Raw genomic sequence first — 23,464 nt, 5'->3', positions numbered from 1 at the left:
AATCAATTTTATGATTTAATACTAGTATGGCATCTATTAAATACGTCATATTTACGATATTTAATTAAGGCCATATTAATCGTATACACAATTTAAAAAAGGTAGCTAATAAAGGCTATTATAAACATAAATTAATTGTATGGGTACAATGGGGTTAAAGGCACACCACTTAAGGTGAAATGTTGCATAGACAAGTTTCTGTGAGATCCACCTTCATATAGCAGAAACATTTATTTTTTACGACTGCCCACGAGATCTGAATAGCAGGCCCAATAACTCATTCATACAGTGCCCATTAATCAGCTCATTTGTTTGGTTTGCCATGGCCTTGATATTTCAAGCTTCCCTGAGTCTGTCACTGGACGGTAATTAGGGTAAATGAAATCAAGAGAGCCATGGAAATACTTTATGCCAAACTAATCGAGCAAACAAATAGACTTCTAAATCTACACACACTAACTACTAAAACCCATCAGGCGCCGCACACGTACACACACAAAGACGAGGCTGTGCTGTGCAAACGGTTCCCTCCTGTGCAGTTTTCCTGCTGAGATTTATGTATGCTGCTCACAGGTCAGATTTGAATACTGTCTGAAGAGAAGAAGGTGGCTTTGGCACATAAGAGACCTTTGAAGATTTTGATGGGCAAAAAGTCATTTTCATAGTTGTTAGAACCGGCCAATGAGCTTGAATAACGATATACATTAGACGCTTGGTCAGCGGAATAGAGCGGGGCTCCGCAGCACAGAAAAGGCCTTAGTCCACGGATATGCGTGTATGTATAATTTACCCAGCTGCATTATCTCAGAATAAGAAAGTGGAGCCAATGCATATGACAGAATTCTAGGGAATGAGCAATTTGCAAATATATCTGCTTCCATTCTGCTCCGACACTCCATGAATAAGACTGTTTTAAGCCCGACTAATGAGTCATTCCACTCATATCCAGATATAGTGCTTAATTGGCATGCCAATTCCACAGGAAAAGTATTCATGTTTTTTTATATGCATTCATAAGCAAACTATTAGTTTAGATTTACAAATATGATCAGCCTGAAGGAGAGAAATACAACAGACGAAATCACATAGATTTGCTCCTGTACAAAAATCGGATTAAAATGGAAGACAAAATTAAACTTTTTGTTAGCTTTTGCATATATATGTATGTATATATATATATATATATATATATATATATATATATATATATATATATATATATATATATATATATATATATATATATAAATAATAATAATAAATAAATAATATAAATAAATAAATAATAATAATAATAATAATAAAAATATACATATATAAAAAATAAAAATAAAATATATATATATATATTTTTTAAATATATATATTTTTTATTATTATTATTATTATTAATTTTTTCCACCTGAGAAATCTCAAAATGCTCAGAAGAGATATCCATAAGAAACCAATCCAATGAAACCAGTAAACATAATAGCTGATTAAGTCTGCTGAGCCATAAACAAGAATTTTTTTAAGGATAAAATCTCTCCGCTATCCACAGGATATCAAACAACAAACCATGATGCTCTGTTGAGTCTTCTTAAACACCTGACAAAAAAGAAAGAAAAAAAAGATGATGTTAGCAGGTAAGCTTTATTAAATAAGCCCACTTAATATTCCCACATATATTCCTAGAGCTGAGAACTAGCAAATGAGTGGATTTTAAAGAAACTGCGGATTTGACTGATGAAGTTATTTTAATAGCCATATAACGAAGAAATGTTACCCATAAAACAGTGAGAAAAGCTTCAATAAACAGCAGTACGTGTCTTCATAAACATTGTTTAGAAAGATTTATAGCTTGATATATTCTACACCGGATGTTATAGATGATATAATGACGCAATTGCTCCATGACATATAACATTCTTCTTCTTCTTCTTCTTCTTCTTCTTCTTCTTCTTCTTCTTCTTCTTCTTCTTCTTCTTCTTCTTCTTCTTCTTCTTCTTCTTCTTCTTCTTCTTCTTCTTCTTCTTCTTCCCCCTCCTCCTCCATGGCAGTCTATGGCAGCCCATATAACCGTAAGGTAAAAAGTTATGACATTTGACACTGCAAATTTGGAAACTCAATCCCTCTAGCACCACCTACTGTCCAATTTTTTACTTACATTTATGCTAATAACTTTAACTACTAGAATTTTTTTGTTTTCCCTCTGATTCCTTTGCTCAAGATGATATGAGTCGCTCTATGACGTCATTTTTCATCATTAATAGTTTCCCACCAAAAATGTAAGCTCCTCCTTGACGGTTCATCTGAAGCTTTTTGATTAATCCAACTGTTATTGAATAACATGCAAACACATAAAGAGCATGTCAAGTTGGCTCTATCTCTGCAATTCTTAGCATATTCAGACCAAACCTGGTACATGTTATCCCGTGACTTGAGGCTACATGTAGCATTTTGGCACAGTGCCACCTACTGGCGGTCATGTGTTATGAATAATGGCCTTATTTGCTTATAACTTGAATGGTTTTCACAAAAAATGTGTCTCTTCTGATTCTTTGCATTGTGCCGAGTCGAATGATACCTAATTTTCAAATATTGGCTATTGTTGGTGTCGCCTATTTTGCCCTTAAAGGAACACTCCACTTTTTTGAAAATAGGCTAACTTTTCCATGTCCCTTAGAGTTAAACAGTTGAGGTTTACCCTTTTTGAATCCATTCAGCCGATCTCTGTATCTGGCGGTAGCACTTTTAGCATAGCTTAGCATACATCATTGAATCATATAGGTCCATTAGCATCAGTGATCAAAAAATGACCAAAGACTTTCAATATATTTCCTATTTAAAACTTGACTCTTCTATAGTTACATCGTGTACTAAGACCAACGAAAAATGAAAAGTTAATTTTTTTTAGACCGTTATAGCTAGGAACTACTTTCTCATTCCGGCGTAGGAACTTTGCGGCTGTCATGAGGGCAGCGGCGCAATCATATTACACAGCGCCTAATAGGCAAACGTTTGTCAACATAAACAGCATGACGATCTGCTTGCTTAGTGAGCGTGCGTTGTAACCATGGAGATGTTTGTGTGATACGATAGACCTTTTTCACACTTCCGCATTTTTAACCGGAAGTTAGTTACGGACGTGCAAAGACACTTCCTGTTACCGTAGTAGTAGCTAGCGGGAAATGCAAAAATGGGTGAATCAATAAACAGGAGTTTTTATTGTGTCCCGGGTTGTTCGTGTTGTACCCAAAAACAACCATAGCTGTCTTTTCACTCATTTCCATCTGATCAAGCAACAAGAAATTTGTGGATTCATGCTGTTAGAAGAGAAGAAGGGCCGAATTTCTCTCTGAGTAAAGGCAGCACTTATGTCTGTAGCAGACACTTTGCCAAGGAGGATTACTCCGGTGGAACAACCATCAGTCGCCTTAAAAGTAGTGTTGTCCCACGCCTTTTTCCTTGGAACAATTTTACAGTACCACTCAAAAGGGAGTCTGTATTTTAAAAGGGTGAACAAACATCAGCTTGTCCCTCCCAGGCGGATGACAATGGTGCAGCTGCTAAAATGGATCACGATTATGTGACACACCCACCCGCAGGTAAGGTTTAAATAACGTCTAAACATTACAGTTGTGTTATAAATATAAAATGTACACATCAATTGCAAGTTGACGCTTTTTATTGTTAGTCTTTGCAAAACAACATGTTTTAAGTGGTTTAAAATGGGATCCATCAGCATCCTCTAATGGTATTTATGGTGTCTGCGAAATTTGTAGCCTTTGTCCAGTTTATTGGTCTTGGCGGAGGAATTTGCGTCAAAAAAGGCTCAGAGAAAACACTCTGCGGTATACATTTTGCCGAGTATAAGCGCGAAGTGGAAGAACGCCTACGCGTCAGTGACGTATTTCCGTTTTTTGTGAAAAAGGTCTATTCAGACGATATTTACTTGGTGCAGATCCCGAACCGTATCTATTTGAACCGGAATAACAGTTACACTGAAGACAAGCTTTTGAAATGTGAAAAGTGTCTGAACAGACTGGGGCAGAAGGGACGAGGAGAGCAGATTCAAACTGGTGAGTCAGAGAAGAGTCAAAATTCAAGGAAAAATGGTTTCGGTCTGCCGACCTATTGATTTTGACTAACGTAATATGTGAATGAAATATTCTAAGACTGCTAATTATGAAGACAGAGAGAGTGCGCGCTCTCCGTTGTTTCTCTCTGTCACTCAGTTAACATGCGCTCAGTCATCTCACTCATAAATCACAAAAAACTGATCAAATAAGGCTTTGACGGGACAAAAATTTTTTTGGTGGCCGCCAAATAATTTTCAATACATTACACGCTCCGAAGCCTTGGAACAGAACGTAACATCACTAACGTAGTATTTTGTACCATAGAAACTGTAGATAAACAATACCGGCAATTAAACATTCTATTAATCAAAACTATACACTACCTCACCAGAATAATAAAAATAAAACTACTAACGTTATATACTGTAAATGGCCGCGCAAAACCCCCATGCTTAGTGATTTAATTCACAGGTTGGCTAAAGACAACAGCAGTGCTTTTCAATCTGGTCGTTCAAACTAACAAAAAAAATATATTGTTATACTTACAGCCAAGAGGGTGATACACTTCGCCCTGTCTGGCCATATCCTTTAGATGCCACCGTGGTAACACTATCCATGTTTTTCCAAATAGTCATCTGGTCCCAAATGCTTTGAGCAAACACGCAGTTTCTTGTTTGAATCTACCGGTGTTTTAATATCTATGGTTCAGAGCAGTCAACCACTGATTCTTTCATTACTTGATTTTCGTTGGTATTATGCTAGTAGTATACACCTTTGACTCACTATCACAGCTCTTTACGACACACAGAACCAAATGGTTAATCGCACACAGTAAATCCACTACATAATATGCCGGCTGCAACGACACGACACAAACTTAGTGCCGGTCGTATTGGAAGTTACCTATCTGAGGACTGCTTTCAGGCGCTGCGTAATATCATTGCACCGCTGAACTCATGGTATGACCGCAAAGTTCCATAATTCTTATGCAGGAATGAGAAAATAGGTCCAATCTATATCGGTATAAAAATCGAAACTTTTAATTTTCCATTGGTCTTAGTACACAATGTAACTACAGATTAGTCAAGTTTTAATTAGGAAAAATATTATCTTTGAAAAAAAGTCTTTGGTCATTTTTGAGAGCGATGCTAATGGATCCATATGATTCAATGATGTATGCTAAGCTATGCTAAAAGTGCTAACGCCAGATACAGAGATCGGCTGAATGGATTCAAAAACGTTAAAACTCAACTGTTTAACTCTAAGGGACTTGGAAAATGAGCCTATTTTCAAAAAAAGTACAGTGTTCCTTTAAATGCTGTATTTTAAGAACGCTTAAGCGCATTGTTAATTAACTCAGTAAATGTCATCAGGACAATGCCCTGAAGGTACTCAAAATGTTTTGGGGCAGCACCACTTTGTGGTCAAAAATGTTATAATGAAATTTTCAAAAATAAAACCGAGGGTAACGCAGATATAATGCAATTGTCAGGCGACTCCCTCACACGTCCCGGCTCCTTGGTTAAAATAATTTTTTTCTTATGATTTACAAATAGTTGGAAACATTGGGGATATTGTAAGTACTCTAAACATTTACATATTGCAGGTTTAATTACTTATTGTTGCAGTTTTCTGAAGCTCACATTGGTCATTTTTGTGCTTGACATCCATTCTAAATTAAGAATGCAGAAGTGCCCCCAAGTAGATAATGACATTTAATCTATATTTCATTAAATATTAGCTTCAGATTATTTCACAATAAGAACACTATTCTCGAATGGTTTTCATAAACACAATCTAACAGCAGTAAATCCCGTCTCGGGCGACTATTAGAGGAGCGGAGCATGTCTTTTCTGTCCTAACGCCCCGCTTTCCTTTTTTTTCCATTAAGAGGCCTTCCTGATTCTAATTGTGACACCGTCGTATTTGAACGCCCGTGTTTGCATGGCGAGCCTGATAAGGGCCAAGGGTAAATAAATGAAAAAGAAGTGACAACAGCAATCTATCTGCCCTTTCTCCTTCAGCATTCATTTGACGATAACTCTTCCCGCTCTGTGCATATTTCCTCGCCTGTCTTCAGCTGCAGTGAGCTGGAAAAGCAAAGTGCCAGGGCCCTTGATAAGCATCCCACCACAAACATGAACGGGCTGATCAGCACAAAAACGTAAACACTTCACGCCGCTTTGCCTCCATCTGATGGGGTTCTGTGTGGCTCCTGAGGGCCCAGTGGGGGCTGTGGGGACCCTCAGGTGCTGTGACAGGTGGCACCCGCTCCTCTTCTCTCTTGCTGAATTAACTTCATGTCTGAAGGAAAGCCTGAAAGTGAGATGAATTTCCGATCACTGGTGTACCAAACTATGCACTAGTAGAACGCTTGAGAAAGAATGTAACCTGATATTTGGATTTGAACTCTTGTAGACCTTATGCGCCAGAGAAACAAGTGCCAACCCCCTTTAGAACTTGAGTTTCTGTGGTACCTCTATATATTTCTAGAAGACTAATTTGCAGGTCAAGTGGATTCATTTATTTTTAGAGTTAGCAAAAGTTATTATGAAAGTTCTCAATGCAATGTTTGAGATGTCGCAACAAATGTCAGTAAACTGGTTTAAAACGAGCAGTTCATATATATATATATACACACACGCTTACACACACACACACACATGTTGGTCTATGTGGTTTACAGGGACTCTCCATAGGCGTAATGGTTTTTATACCGTACAAACCGTATTTTCTATCCCCTTACACTGCCCTAGCCCTAAACCTACCCATCACAGGACACATTCTGCATTTTTACTTTCTCAAAAAAACCTCATTTAGTATGTTTTTAAGGCCATTTGAATTATGAAGACATTTGATATGTCCTCATAAACCACATGTATAGTGTAATACCAGTTTAATACCCATGTAGTTATACAAATTTGTGTCCTCATAAACCACATAAACAGGCTCACACACACACACACACACACACACACACACACACACACACACACACACACACACACACACACACACACACACACACACACACACACACACACACACACACACACACACACACACACACATGTATATATTGTATAAGTTTAATTATATAATCATATATAATTTAAATGATTATTTACTGTATTTATAAAATTCTAATTATTTTATTTTAGGAAACTATTATTTTATTTTTAGGAACTTTTTAATTTGTATTTAGTTTAAATCGATTTACTAAAACTAAAATTGAAATAAATACAAATATATAAATACTGTATTTAAAAAAAAGTGTAACTAATAAAAATCAAAAAACAGCAAATGTAAATATGCAAATAAATATATATACACTAAATACGACTGCTAGGGAGATGTAATTCACAAAACAGCAAATGTATATATGCAAATTAAAAAATAAAAAAATAAATAAAAATATATATATATACTAAATACGACTGCTAGGGAGATGTACACAGTAAATGATGGACATTCAGCACATTCAACACAAACAGAATGTACCAAGTTTCTCACATTACTTGAGAATAAACCCCGTTCAGCAAACGTGTGCAGTGACAGGTGTGTAAAACACAGTAAATGATCCTCTCTGTGTTTAATCACACACGTGGGAATGAACCCATTCTGTTACCGGAGATTTACGAGAGAATGGAAACAGGAGCTCAGAGCTGCAGTAAATAGCGAACACAACAGGAGCGAATCTTACGACCCTGATCTCCGGTCGGACCCTGATCCCTGCAGGACATGTCCGAGTCAGCAAACTCCTCGTGCTGCTGGCCACTTTAATGTGCTTTAATATGCCCATTAATGTTTGAAAACAGAGCCTGTTTGGTGTTCTTTATATCAGTTGTTCTCATGGTGGCTCGCAAACCAAAAACAGGTTGCAGGTCTTTTCTGCTATAGTCCCACAGAACATAACAATGCATCCAAATGAAAAAACGTATGTGAGCCGAGTAGTATGTCCGAATTCTTGGAACTTTCTGAAAGCTGACTTGATGTTTGTAGGCAGCATGTGCACACAATGTACCTTACAAAACATTTTTGACAGGCTTCTGAGGAGCGTAACGGTTTAATTATCAACGACATAGAGCGAGCTTTGGTGATAAGTGAAGATTTAATGACTCATTTCGGCCCCACTTTATATTAAGTGGCCTTAAGTACTATGTATTGTACTTACATCAAAAATAAGTACAATGTACTTACTGTGTTCAAACATTTGTTTCCAAATAAAAAAAGAAACATTTCAATTGTGTGCATTATACATATGCACATTACTTATATCTGTTTGTACTGTGTCCATCTTTTTATCTTTATATAGTTTTATCTATAGTGCAGTTAGCAGTAGAAGTGAATGCTGTAAAAGTGAGCTCAGATTCTGTACCTCTGTGTTTGTCCTCACTGCTACATCCTGTTGTAATTTTTCGCTCGATGGCTATGCCGTGCCAGGCGACAGTATCCTGTTTTTTGTTGTTGTTGTAATGTCAGGGAAATTTGTAGCCATGGCAAGGCGAGTTGTTTAATAAATCAAAAGTTTGTGGCAAGCCCTGCTGCCTCTGCCGTGCTGCTCAGCACATAAACAACATGTCGCAGCATCTGAATTTTGTCACTTACAGATGAGACAACAGCTCAGTGTTGGACAAAGGCCTATCCTAGACTCTTACAGAGACATTTTGCTTGCAACCTATTCCCAACTTTTCTCTGCATCTGTAAGGATAAGAAATCCAATCCAGTCCAATTTCATTGAATTATTAATTTCCGAAACGGTTATTATATTATATAATGATAATATTATATAATGTATATATATATCAGGGATGGAAATTAACTTTTTTGTCCACCGGCCACTGTGGCTGGTGGATTTCAAAATCTACCAGCCACTCAATGTTTTTACCAGCCACTTTCTTGTTTTTAACCGATAATGTCTAACTGCACGTGAAAAATTAATACTACAAGCTCTACAATACTTAAGCAGTTTATTTAATCTCAAGTCTCAATGAAATGCTGACATTTTCTCTTATACACACACAAACCATTAACTGATATACATTTTATTAAATGAGTAGGTCTCTGTGCGCTCTTTTTTTTTTTAAACCTGGATGTGGCATTTGGATGATTTGTGGTCTTTTATGGCTTCCAGTTTTAGGTTTTTAGTACCAACAATGAAACTACTAGTTTTGGCATCTTCTGAAGCGTGTTGACGACATACCGAGCAGAACATTGTCAGTAGGGATGCACCGAAATAAAAATTATTGGCTGAAACCGAAACACTAGAAATTATGAAATTATGCCAATTATCCATTGCATTTATGGCTAATGCTATGACTGTAACCTTACTAAAAAATCAAGGCATTACAATTCCATTAATTAATATTAAAGTTTCAAGTAATAAATCAATTACAAATTATGCAAATTTTTATTTAATACATTGCAACAACCAACAGTATAAAATAAAATTCAAACTAAAATGTGTTTTGTTCTTGACCTCACTTATGTGTACATTAAATAATGTATTGGCCTACTGGCCTGCAGAAAGGGTACAGAAATTGAATAAAGTAATCAAATGTAAAATAACTGCATATTTTACTGTTTAAATGAAAGATTAATCCTTATTAAACTTACGAAAGCTATTCAATCAAGAGCAGTGCGTGATGTTCTTTTGTTTGACATTAAACAGAGCAGTAAAGGCTACTGCCCCTTTAAGACCTAATAGAAGGATATGCTCGTCTTTCTCGACTCTATACAGTTCACTTAAGGTATATACAGACTATGTCTGCTTGGATGCACATCAAGATGGACATGTTGACATACTTTTTGTGTGAGTTTGTCCGTTTAAGCGCAAGATTTGAAAAAGAACTCAATATTTGCGCGCTGTGAGACGAGTGCGCGCTTTCGGTTGATGCGCAGTGACGGATCTTCTCTCAGCGTGCGCGAGTTCTTATTCGCGCCTTCTGGCACTATATCTGGGAAATGACGGTGAAAACGACTGGTCATTTTCGGACATACGGCCGCACTCGCATGAATTGAACAAAGTTTACAAAGAGGGGAAACAGTATGCTATTTTTATTTACCCGCCACAGTGGCCGGTAGGTGAAGCGAGTTGACCCGCCACAGCTCAAAATCACCCGCATTTGGCTGGTGGCGGGTGCTAATTTCCATCCCTGACATATATATATATATAAGTTCTCCCACTTAAAAAGATGAGAGAGGCCTGTAATTTTCATCATAAGTACGAGATGATTCCTGTATAACCACTTTATAACCGAGGGTCAGTATAAAGCAGGTTTTGCTAAGAAGCTGCTCCTGAACAAAGGATTCAGATCTGTCGTGTTCCTGCTGCACCTCCAGAAGAAGTGAGTGTAGTTTGAAACGCTTGCACCCTTCACATTACGGCATGCTTTCTATGCATGACGTTCTCAATATAACTCATAATCCCACGTTTATAATGAACAATGCGTTATGGTTATGTTTTATTACAAACTGTACGCTGGTTTTAAAGTAAACCTGGACGTGGTAACACTATATTAAGCTTAATTATGTAGATGGTTTACAACGGTGTCTGTTACTGTCAAAATCGTGTTGTAACAGTTATTACAATGCACAGATAACGTTACGCATCACTGACTAACCGACATTTTTATTGGCATCAGCTGTTACAATCTATCAATGAACTAACGTATACATCAGTAAACACATAGCATTGGTATCTTACTACACTAAAATTACCCTGCCAGTACATAAAGACAGATCAAAGTGACATTACGTTAACCAACCATTCAGAAACGTCCTGTTTAGCCTTAAATGTCGAATTTCGTTGGCGCTGTCATCTTGTCCCGGGTCCGACTCCGGTTCAAATTGATAGAGTTGCACAGATGCGTCGTCAGAGACTTCTTTTCATTGCCATTCTTTCTCTAACACTGTTGTCAAGGGCAGCACTCCTCATGCCGGGCCCACAGAACAGAGGGGCGGGGTAAGCAAAGCTCATTATCATTTAAAGCCGTATTCCCTGAAATGGCTTGGTGAAAACAGAGCTGTTTTTGACCAAATGAGTGTTTTCTTACAATAATAATGAGAATTTTTAATTAAAGTATATTACGAAGTTTTCATTTAGACACTAATCATATTAACTTGTATAAAAATGGCTATATCTGACCCCTTTAACCACCACCATTAACAATGGAAGACTTAAAGTGTTAATTCATCCAAAAATGAAAATGAGCCCATGATTTACTCACCCTCAATTCATTCTAGGTGCATCTGACATTCTGTATTCAATTTCTGGAATTTTTTTTGAAAGTGCCTCTGCAGTTCAAAATGCTTACACTACCAGTTACGCTCATCAGATGTAGCGTAGGCATCTTGAACTGCGAGAGGCATTTTTGAACACTTTTTCCATGGAAGGCGATTGGCTGGAACTTAACTTTATCTGATATTGGCCACATTTAAAACAACTATGTGAACAGCTATTAAAAAAGGCAAGTTTAAATGTAGCCTTAAAGCAGTAGTTCACTTTGGAATTAAAATTTCCTGATCATTTACTTACCCCCATGTCACCCAAGATGTTCATGTCTGTCTCTCTTCAGTCAAAAAGAAATCCTGGGATGTTTACCTCAAAAACCTTAAATTATTTTGAAGAAAGAAAGACATGAACATCAAGGATGACGTGGGAGTGAGTAAATTATCAGGAAATTTTAATTATAAAGTGAACTCAGTCAAAAAGCTTCCATTACCCTTCAAATTTAGAAAATTGAAATTGAAAATACAGCCAATGTAAACATGTAAAATTTGCAATAACCTATAAGGTTTTTAAGCTCGTATAAGGTGGTTTTTCAGGCAATTTGAAAAAGGTATATTTCGCAAAACTGCTATGGAAAATGTTTTCTTACTACAAATTTATATGTATTTTACTAGGTGGCTAATTCGTATGAATTTGTACTATTTGTTTAAACCCGAGTGATGGGTAGGTTTAGGGGCGGGGTTTAAGGTTGATAATTTGTACGTATTCATATGAATTTGGCAACTCGTCAAATGCGTACAATTTAGCAAAAAACGTTCATATGAGTGAGATCTAAAATATGTACGAATTGCCATAAGCTGTCACTTACAATTGAGAAAATATGGCAAAAGTTTTGCACAAATCTGTGATGAATTCATCCTGTTCACCTGAATGTCATTCCAGGCCAAATCTCGATGTGCAATCCCTACTTTTAGAAATGGAAACAATCCCAGTGCTCACTGTGGATCCAAACACGCTTGCTGTGTTCCCCCGCCTCTGAATGCCTGATTAATTAATGTTCCTTGTTTCATCAACGCAATAAAACAAAATTAATTCCCTTGTCATTAATGTAATAAAAGCAGGCGAGAACAAGCGTATGGCTAATCAGCAACTGAATCTAGCGGTGGTCTGCAGGGGAAAATTAATTCCTGTTTGTATTTGTCATACAGTAATATTGGCCTCGAAACTAACCACTGCATATTGAGAGTGGCTGACTCGGGGTGGGCTTCATTTCAGCAATGCGCACAAACACGCAGATGTGGAGATAGCACAAGAGTTCACGTGAAAAGAGGAAACAATGAGGAATCAATATGGTGCTGGTGGGGGTATCGAATGTTTGCAGATGTCCTGCAAGCACAAGTGTAAGCATGTGCAATATATGAAAGACGTCATGTATGTGAGGCTCATAGCAGTGCTTTTATTTATATATATATAAATAGAAGAAAAGGATATCAAAACTCTGCTTTTGTCGTGACCGTCATGGCAACGGCACAGTACACACAAAATCAATTTCGATTCGTGGAAATGTAGTCGGCTGAACAAGTGCCTTTGACATTGAGCAGAAAAAGCTGATGACAGAGTGTATTGTACTTGCACTTGCTTTCACAAAGACTGATTCAGACAGCAGTAGCTCCCGCCATACTTACAAACCACTATAGCTCTCAAGGTCTCTGCATTTTCCATGGGATGTCAAGTGGAAGAAACAAAACAAGAACCAAAAGAAAACACTTTGTATTGTTTAGGCTTGCTAAATAATGCAGTCCTGCATACAGTCCTCATGAGCAAGACTCAGAACAGAGCAAGAGCAGACTGGGGGAGGATGGAAGATTTGCTATATCTTTTGGAAGTCCAGTCAAATATTGCATTGGTTATCTCTTTAATATTTGCATGTACAAACACGTTTAAATACAATATACACAGATTTGTAAAGAGTACCTGACATTTAGCATACTTAAGCAAAAATACAGACACCTATGTGCTGGTCATATAATTAAAATATCATCAAAACGTTTATGTATTTCACTAATTCCATTCTAGAAGTGAAACTTGCATAATTATATTCATTCATTACACACAGACTGATATATTTCAAATGTTTATTTCTTTTATTATATCTGACAAATAAGGAAAATCCCAAATTTAGCATCTCAGACAATTAGAATATTGTCTGAAATATTGAATATAGGTTAAAAATTGGTTAAATATTGAAGACACCTGGTGCCATACTCTAATTAGCTAATTAACTCAAAACACCATCAAAGGCCTTTAATGGTCTCTCAGTCTAGTTAGGCTACACAATCATGGGGAAGACTGCTGACTTGACAGTTGTCCAAAAGACTACTATTGACACCTTGCACAACGGAGGCCAAGACACAAAATGTTCATTGCAAAGAGGCTGGCTGTTCACAGAGCTCTGTGTCCAAGCACATTACTAGAGAGGTGAAGGGAAGGAAAAGATGTGGAAGAAAAACGTGTACTAGCAATAAGGATAACCGCACCCTGGAAAGAATTGTGAAACAAAAACCATTCAAATGTGGGGGAAATTTTGAGAATTTTCAAGAACCACTACGCACAGACGTATGCAAGACATGGGCTTCAGCTGTCGCATTCATTGTGTCAAGCCACTCTTGAACAACAGACAGCGTCAGAAGCGTCTCATCTGACTTAAAGACAAAAAGGACTGGACTGCTGCTGAGTGGTCCAAGGTTATGTTCTCTGATGAAAGTAAATTTTGCATTTCCTTTGAAAATCAGGGTCCCAGAGTCTGGAGGAAGAGAGGAGAAGCACACGATCCGTGTTGCTTGAGGTCCAGTGTAAAGTTTCCACAGTCAGTGATGGTTTGGGGTGCACGTCATCTGCTGTTGTTGGTCCACTGTGTTTTCTGAGGTCCAAGGTCAACGTAGTCGTATACCATGAAGTTTTAGATCACTTCATGCTTCCTGCTGCTGACCAACTTTAGAGCAGATTTAAACAGAACTTGGCACCTGCACACAGTGCCAAAGCAACCAGTACCTGGTTTAAGGACCATGGTATCCCTATTCTTAATTGGCCAACAAACTCACCTGACCTTAACCCCATAGAAAATCTATGGAGTATTGTGAAGAGGAAGATGCGATATGCCAGACCCCAACAATGCAGAAGAGCTGAAGGCCACTATCAGAGCAACCTGGGCTCTCATAACACCTGAGCAGAGCCACAGACGGATCGACTCCATGCCAAACCGCATTACTGCAGTAATTCAGGCAAAAGGAGCCCCAACTAAGTATTGAGTGCTGCACATGCTCATACTTTTCATGTTCATATTTTTCAGTTGGCCAAGTTTTCTAAAAATCCTTTATTTTATTGGTCTCTATTCTAATTTTCTAAGATACTGAATTTGTGATTTTCCTTAGTTTTCAGATATAATCATCAAAATTAAAATAAATAAACATTTGAAATATATCAGTCTGTGTGTAATTAATTAATACAATATACACGTTTTACTTTTTGAATGGAATTAGTGAAATAAATAAACTTTTTAATGATATTCTAATTACAGTATACTAAACACTATTGGCTTTTTAAAAAAAAGATCTCTTTGTGATATTTTTGTGACATTAACTAGAAATTATAAATCCTAAAGCATTTTTTCATATATATATATATATATATATATATATATATATATATATATATATATATATATATATATATATATATATATATATATATATATATATATATATATATAGTGTTCCAACCATTTGATTATCTTTTTGTAGCTTCCTAAAACTGAAACACAAAATGCACTGAAAAAAATTGATGTAGGAATTATAATTTCTAGTTAAAGGGGCACTATGCAACTTTCCGTCCACTGGAGGGCACCTTTTCAAAAACAGGGCGTAGTTTGATGACGCCAAGTTTGAGCGCAGTATCTTGGGACATGTGGTCTTCACCTCACAGCCAGTGGAAAATAGGACTCGGACAGAAATCAGGTTCATGGATGCGGTTATTAACATTACTGTAGTGTAAAGCAGAGCAGGACCGAGTGTTGTGGAGCTGAGCACGGCTGCTGGAGCGATTGTTATACAAATACCCGCTTCGCGAGCACCGGGACTTTTATTATGACGGAACGGGACACTGTCGCCGGGCGCCCGCACTTCCGCTTTTCCGGTCATGAGTATAAGGTAAAGCAGCTCTGTTTATCATATTAGATACATTTAAGTGTGTTTAAAATGATGTTATGACGTTACTCTGTGCGTTCGCTCGGCGCTGCTGTGACATGTTCACACTGCTAAGAGAAAAGCGCTTCTGCAGAATAAAACCGAGGGTAGCGCAGATATGACGCAATTGACAGGCGACTTCCTCAGCCGCTATGCTGAAACGTCCCGGTCCTTGGTTAAAACAGCAATTTTCTCACAATTTACAAATAGTTGGAAACATTTGGGATATTGTAAGTACTCAACTGAACAAAATATATGACACCGGCCTAGTGGTTTTTGGATATTTTACTACAAAAAATACTACATAATGCACATTTAATGTTACAAATAATAACAAAGAAATTACAAGCAATGCACTGAAATAAACATGAAGGGCCCTATCTTGCACCCAGTGCAATTGACTTTGTACACCGCCGCATGTGTCATTCCTATTTTGCACCTGCGCAAAGCGCGCTTTTCCCTCCACAGACAACACAGTCTCACCCCTACTCGTCAAATGTTGCCGAACGGTCAAGGGACCCTGACGTGAGCTGTTGACGCACAGGGTACCCCTAAATCGCCATTTTTCGACGTACTGGGTAATCCACTGATTTCAATGAGAAACCTAGGACGTCATAAACAGACGTGTTGGGCATGTGAATGTTATCGTCATGATGGAATATATTGGGTTATAATTTTTCCATTATGACATGTTGGAGTGTGATTCTCAATTTAATCAGCCTGCACAATTGTATTTACATTTATTTACGCTATGATACACGTTTGAAACAGCAGTCAAACCCCACCCCGCCCTAAACCTACCCATTTGCGTATTATATGATATAAAACACAGACTGTAACAGACAACAGGCACACTTTATTGAAAAAGTCCAACTATTCCGAGGCCAAACGATGGAATTGTGTGAAGAAAAGACCCAAAAGCAATCACCGTCTCTATCCGCGCCGCGCGCCGCGCCCCGCGCCCGGCGTCACACTGAAGACGCCACAGGTAGACCCCTCGGCGTCACGCGATGGACGAACTGGGAACCCAATTGCTTTCAGTGGGAAACCTTTGGCGTCAACATTAGACGGCAATTCTATCGGTATGAAATCGCGCTGAAGAAGTCTCACTCAGAACACATCGCGATGTTTGGCATCAGATCACGTGTGCCACATGTTGGTGAGTAGTCATACATATTATGTCCTAATATTTGATATAAAGTATTTTCTGCTTGTCGTTATCGATCATGTTCAGTCACTGCATTGTATCTGTCATCATCTCCACTGAGGCTTTGCATTTCTTTGCTTTCTAAATAAACACACCTTGCTAATAGGGTGATTAAACACTGTCACGTGACGTGCTATAGACCTTTAAACAGTTGTTAATATTTAATAATAATTACTACTGTAGTTCCAACGTGGCATTTGTAGTAGAAGCACAATTAAAAAAAAAAAAAACACTTGCCATGCGTTTACCACAGTATTGGTAGTTTTAATGTGATATTTGTTGTAAATAAACAGTAGCCACAACAATTACCATGCTTTAAAAGCATTTTAATGTAAAATCCAAATATTGTTATTTAAATAGTATAGTATATCCAGAGCTGTATTTGTATATGAACACTTATTTTTTTCTTATTATTAACGTCCCGTTTGCATGTAAATAATTCATGTGATCACAAAATCAAGTGAGTTATCTACATTTTCAAACAAATTCATATGATATAGCTTGCTATTATATACTTTTAATAATGGGAATGCACACATATCTGTGAACTTTGTACATAAATGTATTTAACATTTAATTATGCATCGTTTTTTACAGAAATAAATCCTATAGTTATGTATAAACTGACAACATCATCATCATGTCCTGTCCTGGGCACATTGGGCAACATGTGTCCTCCAACATATTCGATCTGTGGCCACGTTTTCACATCTTCTCATGGAACACCGGCATTGAGGTCTTCGTGAAACATCTGTCTCATATCTTCCTTGGTTTTCCCTGTCTCGTGCGTCCTCCTGGTGGTGTCCACTTCATAAGTGTTTTTGGGTGTTGTTGTTTGGGCATGCATAGGACATGTCCAGTGAAATGCACCCTTTGCTCAGTTACAGTGTCTCAAAGTCTTCACGTGGAGTCTGTGGAGTCTTATAATCTCTTTGATATATGCAGAACCAATATTCATAAACTGTTCTTGATGTCTGCCTATGCCTTTATCATCAGGAGTTTTAGTGAAGGACATCTATTGCCATCCACTAGTTCTAGTCATGCATTGACTTCATGATGCTATAGTCCAATGTATATTTCTGCATTTGTTGTTTGTTTGAACAAATGAAGATAGTGAGAGTTAATACCTTTTGAAATCAATAATTATTCATTAAAACTTTTATTACAATGGTCACTATAGTACATGTCTACCATAACTACCTCTATCATTATTTCACTACCTATCATTATATCACTACCTTGTTAATGTAACTGTAACATGAATGTACTTTATAGAAGTATTTTCTTACTAAAAATGGTTAACATTTACAATAATCATCAACTATTTTAATTGGCATTTAATTTAGTTACAATAAAAGTGAACAATAATCGCAAATATATAGTATTAAAGTTTAGAATGTAAAATGTTATTTTTTTGCCTATATATATATATATATATATATGGGCACTACATTTGTATTTAAACTGTTTGACATTAAATATTGGAATATGCTTACAAAATTGTGTGCATTCATTGTGCTTTTGTTATATTTGTTTTAATTCCAAGAGTTCAGATTATAAAGGATGGCTTAAAGAAGTTTATGCTTGTAGATCATTGCATAGAAAAAGGATTCTCTTTCAAATATATTTATTATGCATCAGTTTAACCACACAAAGAAGACTTTCGTTTTAAAATGTGAGTTTTATTATTTAATTAGAATAAATAAATATTTAGCAGCCTAAATATTAAATCTTTAAGGAATCTACCCCTTCAGTTGAACCGGATGAGATGTGATATAATTTACCATAAATGGACAAGGAAGTGTGACGCCTCTGTTCAGCTGGGTTGTCATTGGCTGTGACTTTATCGCAGAACGCGCTGTGATTGGACTATCTGTTTTAACCCATATAAAACGGCGTTTTTATGTTACAAAGTATGTTTTGGTGTTATTACGTCAGTAATACGTTAAGCTAACTATAAAGTGTCGCTATGTTGTGAGAAATGACTCCTTTACTGAGAACCCAACCCTAACCCTAAGCATTTCTGCACACTTCTAAGAACTACAGCGCCATGTTTCCCATTGCATTGATACAATGACAGATATATGGGTAATGTAGTTTAAAAGGTTTCATAATGAAACAATAAATGTTAAGTAAATTACATATTTAATGGACAGCTGGATATTAAAATATGTTCATTGTGCAAACCTTTAAGACATATATGAGGGCCAAGCTGAAATTGTATATTTTACTGTGAGCACTTTTAAAAAAACCTTTATGGCAGCTTTCCATATATGTCTGAAAACTGTGGCCAACATTATTTAGTAAACATTGCATATACAGTTGTCCTGCCAATTTTCTCTGTGATACGCTAACCAGACTTTGAGTTAAAGCCATTTGAAATATGCTTTTTTTGCTCTTCCAGGGGCAACTACTGGGTCCCTGGAGATGTAAGGGCAGTACAACATACACAGATCTATTCTCCTCATCACGGACAACAAACTTTGAGTCACATTTAAATATCAGAGTATTGTGTCTTTTCTATTCTAACGTCATGCTTGCATTAGGTTTTGATATTGTAAGACCATCTGATGAAATACAGAAATATTTGAAAGAAATGTTGTAAAATAATAATTATTAAGTTTTATTTTCTTTTATGGATAAACACTAATATATATAATGGATTAACCTGCAACAACTTGCCATTATCCACTTTCCAGAGTAAACAAAAACTATTTATATTATTTACACTTCATTATTACCATTAAATATAGGACCATAAAGTAAAATAACAAGAGACATTGTCACAATTTCATCTACACCCTCTTCACGTACCTGGCATCGAAAATGTGCATGCTTTAATTTTATATTGCAGTAGTAGATGTACCAGAATGATCAACATGGATCATCTTCAGTTAAGCTTGAAGTGTAATCCTTCCCTTTATTTCACTGAAAACTGACATACTTGTCACAGCATGCAAGTATATACAACTTTTTGGAGCATTGTACCAAATATAATATAACCAGATAAAAAATGTTTACTTCTCAAGTAAAATATTCTTGGTAATTAATAAGATAACCTAAATAAACTTGTTGAATGTGTATTTACTGTACCACACACCATACACAATACTCACCATACTTTATCACTCAACACTTTATTGGAGGATACAGTATACAGTTGATAAAGTAGAATAAAGTCAAATAAGATTCAAGATAAATAAAAATGGGTTTTAAAAAACACATTAACATCATATTAATCCATTCACAGCTGCTGAAGCCACACAAATGAGTGCTACATAATCCCATCCAGTCAACTATGATACAGAAAACAGATTTGATATAGTGTTGGAAAATAATGATTCATTATTACAACTAGACTGGTTTCTGTCTCTTCCCTCTATCATGTTCCTGTTCTTCTTCTTCTAAACAGTTCGCCCACTTGTACCCTACAGTATAATCAATGTACAGATGATGTGATCACTGATGTTGTGTAGCCTTTTCTCAACCAGAGTAAGAAGTCGTATAATCCGGCGTTCTCCAGTCCTGGTCTAAAAGTAAAACAACAAACAAAATTCAGATTAAGTTTAATGTACAGTCAGGTTAACCTATGTTCTTCAGTAAACTCTCCACCTCAAAATGGGCATATACACATTGAAGCATTATGTATAATATTGCAGCCCATAATATTAGCCAAGTACTGAACAAATACTAATTTACCCATATCAACAGCAACCTTTTAAACAGTAGATCTTTTAGAAAGAACTAACCAGATCTTTCACATAATTCAAAGAACATTTACTATTTGATTCCTAATATGTCCCAACTCATTATCTTCTAAAGCTACCCAGAACCATCCATGGTCTACAAAACAATGGAGAAATACATGGAGTTTATAACAACTAAATGCTTTTTCCCACACTTGTCTGCTTTTATCTAAGACAAAAAGACGGTGCAGTTTTTAAGAACTGAAGGCCAAAAGTGTAATAATAATTGTATCAAAAAGGGAAAACAAATATTTACCATTTTAAATCAATCCAAGATACAGAACCTCATTTGCTTTTTTTAGGAGTTATTAAAAGATTTAGACATGAATAATGGTACGTATTTTATCAGAGTAGAAAGAATGATCACTGTTGAAATGAATAGTCCTTTGAGAGATCAACATCAAATGTTGTATATTACAGCATTGCTTCAATACAAGACATACCAATGGACTTGCAAATTTTTCTGTCTTCTTCGGGCACAAGATGTCCATCTTCCTTCCTCACCCTAAACAAAGGACTTATTTTCTTAGCTTGCTTCGATATAAGGTCTGGTCTTTCTTCTCTTCTGTAAAACAAGAAAGTCTCACTTACTCTGTGCAAATACTATTGTTTTTAAAACATATAAATTAAGACAGTTACAATAAAGTTAAATTACCAAAAGGTGAGCATTTGATGAGTATATATACTAAAAACTGTATATACTTTAGTATATATACTGATAATATTCAACTTTACCTGTGAAGGGCTGATTACGGCAAGATTCGCTGCAGAGAATCACTAGAAGCTCTTGTGAGGGTTGACTCTTAAAAGAGCTGTTGAGTTTGATATTGTAGAGATCTTTTAAACAAAAATAAATAAATAAAAGTAATCTGCAAGTAATCCTGCAAGACAGAAAGAAAGAGGAAATTGTATTACATTGCATGCAAGTTGTGAGTTCATACATAACTGTTTCTAGCTGTAAAAAACGATGCATAATTAAATGTTAAATACATTTATGTAGTAAGTTCACAGATATGTGTGATTCCCATTATTAAAAGTATATAATAGCAAGCTATATCATAAGAATTTTTCTGAAAATGTAGATAACTCACTTGATTTTGTGATCACATAAATTATTTACATGCAAACGGGACGTTATAAACAGTGCAACTGATCTGATTAAGAAAAAATAATCGAATATCTGATGTCATGTGACCGAAGTGGCTTTTTGAGGCTTTTGCATCTGAACTCTTCATATACAAATACAGCTCTGGAAAAAAATTAAGAGACCACTTAACATTTAGAAATCCATGTTAAGTGGTCTCTTAATTTTTTTCAGAGCTATATGTACGAGAATCATACGAATTTGACAACTTGTTAAATCTTGTGAATTATTAAGACTTTGGGAATATGTTCTTACTGATTGAGCTATGGGATTTGTAAGAATAAGTAACAACAAATGCTAAATAAAATGTTTGATAAAGGGTTCAAACCAACTCATACATACCATTACAAATATTTGCTGTTGCAGCTTTCGGTTTTCTCCGTTACTTCTCCACAAACAAGAATGGGTTGACTGAGTCCGAGAGGCCCTTTTGGTCTTTTCAGGTAAAAAAAAAAAAAAGAAAGAGAGAAAAAAGTCATAATATATAATATATAGCATTATAAAGTATCCTATTTAAATAACAATATTTGGATTTTACATTAAAATGCATTTAAAGCATGGTAATTGTTGTGGTTACTGTTTATTTACAACAAATATCACATTAAAACTACCAATACTGTGGTAAACGCATGGCAAGTGTTTTTTTTTTTTTATTATTGTGCTTCTACTACAAATGCCACGTTGGAACTACAGTAGTAATTATTATTAAATATTAACAACTGTTTAAAGGTCTATAGCACGTCACGTGACAGTGTTTAATCACCCTATTAGCAAGGTGTGTTTATTTAGAAAGCAAAGAAATGCAAAGCCTCAGTGGAGATGATGACAGATACAATGCAGTGACTGAACATGATCGATAACGACAAGCAGAAAATACTTTATATCAAATATTAGGACATAATATGTATGACTACTCACCAACATGTGGCACACGTGATCTGATGCCAAACATCGCGATGTGTTCTGAGTGAGACTTCTTCAGCGCGATTTCATACCGATAGAATTGCCGTCTAATGTTGACGCCAAAGGTTTCCCACTGAAAGCAATTGGGTTCCCAGTTCGTCCATCGCGTGACGCCGAGGGGTCTACCTGTGGCGTCTTCAGTGTGACGCCGGGCGCGGGGCGCGGCGCGCGGCGCGGATAGAGACGGTGATTGCTTTTGGGTCTTTTCTTCACACAATTCCATCGTTTGGCCTCGGAATAGTTGGACTTTTTCAATAAAGTGTGCCTGTTGTCTGTTACAGTCTGTGTTTTATATCATATAATACGCAAATGGGTAGGTTTAGGGCGGGGTGGGGTTTGACTGCTGTTTCAAACGTGTATCATAGCGTAAATAAATGTAAATACAATTGTGCAGGCTGATTAAATTGAGAATCACACTCCAACATGTCATAATGGAAAAATTATAACCCAATATATTCCATCATGACGATAACATTCACATGCCCAACACGTCTGTTTATGACGTCCTAGGTTTCTCATTGAAATCAGTGGATTACCCAGTACGTCGAAAAATGGCGATTTAGGGGTACCCTGTGCGTCAACAGCTCACGTCAGGGTCCCTTGACCGTTCGGCAACATTTGACGAGTAGGGGTGAGACTGTTTTGCCACAGAAGCACGTCGCTAAACTAGTGGATGAACTTGCGCTCCCTGGGCGGTTCAGCGCAAAAAAGGAGGCGTGTTCCGGCGCAAACAATCCCTGGTGCTATTTTGCTGTTCCATTAAACAAGTGCGCCACTGACCAGAAAAAACCTAGTCTAAAGTCAGTGGCGCGCTGCACGTTGTTCATTATGCTATTTTAAGGGCGCAAGTTTGACCATAATGTATAGCGTG

General features: G+C 36.6%; 1 protein-coding gene and 1 long non-coding RNA gene across 2 annotated transcripts in view; one reads left to right on the top strand and one right to left on the bottom strand.

Moving 5' to 3' along the window:
- The window catches only part of LOC137039330 (uncharacterized), a 63,894-nt gene that overhangs the window by 30,719 nt on the left and 9,711 nt on the right, over window positions 1-23,464 (top strand). The window lies entirely within an intron of this gene.
- On the bottom strand, window positions 19,873-22,629 carry LOC137038299 (uncharacterized). The gene is made up of 5 exons (XR_010897450.1): window positions 22,549-22,629; window positions 21,973-22,065; window positions 21,222-21,367; window positions 20,930-21,051; window positions 19,873-20,270 (listed from the first exon to the last, which is right to left on the bottom strand). It is a non-coding gene; the product is annotated as an uncharacterized lncRNA (long non-coding RNA).

This window comes from Pseudorasbora parva, chromosome 13 (genome assembly GCF_024679245.1).
Source record: "Pseudorasbora parva isolate DD20220531a chromosome 13, ASM2467924v1, whole genome shotgun sequence".
In the NCBI taxonomy this organism is placed as follows: Eukaryota; Metazoa; Chordata; class Actinopteri; order Cypriniformes; family Gobionidae; genus Pseudorasbora; species Pseudorasbora parva.
This window is presented reverse-complemented; position numbering and strand designations above follow the sequence as displayed.